We start from the raw sequence: 4771 nt of genomic DNA on the forward strand, positions 1-4771 counted from the left end.
GGTGGGGGGGGGGAGGGGCAGCCAGCAAACAGCACCTTACTATATCCGCGCTAAGGGATCTCTGTTTACTCCTGTTGTATTTGCAGTCAATCACAGAAAGGGATTTCGGTTTACTCCTGTTGTCTTTGCAGCCAGTCACAGTAAGTACAAATTCTAAACTACTCTATCAAGAAGGTGCCTATAATATTAAACAAAACTGTTTGATAACTTATTAATACATTTCCTAATTTTATATACTAATGTTATGAGCTTGTATAGGATATTCCATGGCGTTATATTTACATTTTAACATGTTCGCCGAGTTTATGAATTTTGTCCTACAATATAGCTTCCGAGTAGTTAATTAATATGCAGAGTCAGTGTGATATATCTATGAAAAACCTGCACCGAACCGATAAAGAAGCTTATAGAACAGACAGGCGTGGTGTAAAAATCTCCCCTGATGTATACAGTATTTGTATTAACAATGATGAATTTATGAACGAGAAGTGTGCTGATGACAACGATTTGGTGGGAAATACGAATAGACAATAAATTTGGAGTTCTGGAAAAACAAAGATTAATGAAAACATTCTGCAGAAAAAATAAGCATATTTCGTCAGAGCTCCTTAATTTTAAAAAAGTATTCACCCTTCCCACCCTAGCCAATCTGTATGCCACCCCAGAATCCAGGAGTCACCACACCTTCATTCCTAGGGAGGTAATACTCCAACCGTAAATGAATTAGTCTTTCAGTTACCGAATTTTATAGTGTCCTGATCAGAAGAGCAAGTGATGTGTGGATCTTCAACTACTTCGAAATACAGGGCTTTATTTTACATGCTGGGTATTTTGCATTCTCGCCTATTCGTAGTTAAATACATGAAGCGTATCGTCAGAACCTTTCCCTAACTTGGCGCTACCTCCTTAGGTGTTAGTGTATAATTTAATCATTATAATCGCAATGAGTTTTGTTACGGGAATTATCTCCTGAAAATGCTATACGCCCCGTTTAACACGGTTTCTGCCTCCGCATGCTCATATAAACCACTTTCGTTACACGAAACTTATGATATGGGTTAAAATGAGACTGACCATATATTTCGATTCTTAAAATACCCCCATAACGCCTTGGTACTCGATGGCAGTGATAAATCCTATTTTGTAACTCCAGGAAAAAGTATAAAAACAAACTATCAAATCTCACTGTCACAAACATCAGTCTTCAACTCATCGGTGTTATAATGCTAAAAACTGTAATGTGTTTGTAGGATAACTCTGAAGCTGTTCCTTGTTGCACATATAAAACTCGCATCTTTAATTAAAATACTGACTCTAATAGATAATGAATGTAAAGTACAAAAAAAAATTAAATAGGTTAACATGCCTCCGCCTCGCAATCCCAACATGGCCAACTTTGACACCAGAAAAAACGAAAACTGTCTATATCACTGCTTGGGATCTGCAAGAAGATATCTTTGTACCAAATCCCATGGTAAAGAAATTAAATAAAACTTGTAAAATTATGGGTTTATTTAACCTTTTGACCACCTCCCCTAAAATGTACGTATCCCACGTTTTTATATGTATATGTATAGGACCTATACAAAAGTATCTTTGTACAAAATCCCATGGTAAAGAAATACGCTAAGTAATTAACCAAAACTTGTAAAATTATGCTTTCTTGTCAGCTCTAACCTCTCTAAAAAGACTCAAAATGGGCAAATCCGACTGTTATCAATGTGTTGGGCGCATAAAAATTTATATTTGAGTCATTTTTCATCTTTATTGTTGTAAATATGACTGCACACGAGCCAAGAATATGTATTTTGGGGTTGTTTGACCTTTGACTACATAAAATCCTTAAAAAAAGACTAGTGGAAAAAAGTCCCACTTAATCAGAAATCGCTTCTTTAAAAATGTGATCGACGCGCATCACGTCAAACGTGTTTTCGCGAAATAAAAATAAGAAAATAGATTGGGTTAGCTTGTTATGAATTTCGCGCAAAGCTACACGAGGGCTATCTGCGCCAGCCGTCCTTAATTTAGCAGTGAAAGACTAGAAGGAAGGCAGCTAGTCATCACCACCCACCGCCAACTCTTGGGTTACTCTTTTACCAACGAAGAGTGGGATTGACCATCACTTATAACGCCCACACGACTGAAAGTGCAAGCATGTTTAGTGGGACAGGGATTCGAACCCGCCACCCGCAGCTTGCGAGTTGGGCGCCCTAACTACCTGGCCATGCCAGAAAATAGATAAATCACCCCATAAACAGATCACCCAGGAATTCTCCTAAACTTAAATGAAGGTCGATTTGAAAGTGTTTAGAAGGAGAAACCATAGGCAAACGGTATGTCTCTGTGCTAAGACATAATCATTACGCTCCACTGTACGTGCATAATCAACAAAAGTATGTATATTATTACATTACCATACCCCTAATAAGCTGAAACGAATATAATGGCGTTCTCTCTCCTTGTTTTTTTTTTCTTTTGTGTAAGAGATGACTACTATCTCATTGCATTCCTTACTCCTTATTACAAACAATTCTTTTAAGTAACGAAATAAGAGTTATTTTTATTATTGGAAATGTAGGCAAAATTCATGAAAGTTATATAGTGTTACAGAAATCTAAATTCATTTAATGATTTTAGCTTTTGTTAGGAATCCTATGGACTTTAGTGCATTAAATTTATAAGAACGATTACCATTTTCAATAAGTAACAAAACATCCGATTTGTTTTTTGTTGATCTTCGCATAAAGCTTGTCGAGGGTTATCTTCCCGTAATTTTAAAGTGAAATACTAGATACACGGAAGGCAGTTAATCAACATCACTCACCGCCAACTCTTGGGTTACTCTTTACCAACGAATGGTGGAATTACAGTTTAGATACTGAAAGCCGGCTAAATAGTTAAAACAAAGTAGCAGTTGTTATTTTTAAATGCTACTTTTTACACATACATCTACTTTCGAGCAGAAATGGACAAGTTGGAGGACTACAAAAACAAACTGCAGTTAAATTAAATAATGAGATTGGCTGTTACATTATGACACATTTACACGTGAAAGGGCAAACGTATTCGGCATCGAGTTTCGATCCCGTGACACAAAGACCGCGAGTCGAGCGTCCGTACATATATACGTGTATGTTATATAGCGCTGCATTTCTCCTTGTTTAGCTAGTAAAACATAAAAACAACAGTGACGAGTTCGCAACGAGAAGCTCATAACTACAACCATAACTTTGTTTTGACAGAAAATTTTGACGAATGAGTATTCTTATAATTCAGTTGGTAGGCCTAGCCCTTTCAGACTTTTTTCGTTTGCTTTTGTTTAAACCTTTAAACCGTGTGCCCAAAATTGATAAAAATTTGCTAGTTTTCTCATCTTAAAAAATCTACGTTGAGAAAGAAAATAAACCTTTTCCTTTAGACATCGTCGGATTCTTTCATGAGGATCCTGAAAAGAACTTTGTGTGATTTGATAATTTTGGTCGGTGTGTTTTTTTATACAAATTCCATCCAAGATTCGTGTCAGGGCGGAGTAAATTATGTACCAATTATCCTTTTGTGTCATGTGAAGCTGTCTGCGCCCAGGTTGAGTAGAATGCAGTAAATATAAGGTAAAAAGTGTTACGTAGGAGAGCTGCAGGTGGAGGTAGCAAAAATATGCCAACATCTGCCACCGAAAAAAAAAATTAACTTAGACTTACAGTATAATCCTGAAAACATATTGTTCAGATATAAATAGTGTTTGTGGATGACATTTCTAAAGTTGCCCATGTTTTTCTTACACACACACATATATATATCGGCCCAATTTGCTATTCCCACAGAAGCAATGACAATAGAAGTTCAAGATTCCGTTCCGGATAATAATTTGGCTTACAACTACATGACACACATTACAAACCAAACAAGGAAAATTATTGTTAGTATCCTTTCAAGTATGAAAAACTGATAACACGCTGAATAACTACGTTATTTTCACGGGCCAGCAATGCAACTCAAGAACTCTTGGACTTTTCGTTTTCATGTTACCCGCTGAAAATCATTGTTTAAACAAGACACGGATGATAGAACGACATACAAATGTTAACAATAATACACCCCTATTGTCTCAGTTTCTTATTACGAAACTTCCAGAATGAACTCTAACGGTCCCGCTCTATTTTCTACAACATATTGGTTCCGTCAAGTTTCTGCTGAGCCCTCCAACATTCAACTAAATCATACATCATTGATGACATTTTAAAAGCCGGCGAAGAATGATTACAATTATACTTGTCATAAGATATCAGTATTAGGCCTATTACATTTTCAAATACTAGATTCTTAATCTAGTTCCTTAAGAATTTTCAAGAATTAGAATTGTGTGTATAATAACAGCATTACAACCACATTATATCTGCATTGTCGATGATGCGTTTCGCTCAATCCAGAGCTCATCAGACCGGCTGGGATACAATAAACATAGAAATGGTCGGAACATCATTTATATAAGTCATTTAATACAACAACAGTTAGCACACTATTATTATACACTCTTTTAATTCTTGAAAATCTCTAAGGGAATAGATGAAGAATTCGATGATGAGGAACCCACTTTGAGACTAATAATGGTTGGAGACGGCTTGAATGGGTAATGAAGAAAAACTTTAATATACGTTTAACATAACAGCAAATGTACAACGTTTCAACAAGGTTTTGTCATCATCAGGTACAAGTAATTTACACTGACACGGATATATGTATATACAGTATTAAACAAAGAAGTAACATGACC

This window comes from Limulus polyphemus, unplaced genomic scaffold (genome assembly GCF_000517525.1).
Source record: "Limulus polyphemus unplaced genomic scaffold, Limulus_polyphemus-2.1.2 Scaffold2236, whole genome shotgun sequence".
NCBI lineage: Eukaryota > Metazoa > Arthropoda > Merostomata > Xiphosura > Limulidae > Limulus > Limulus polyphemus.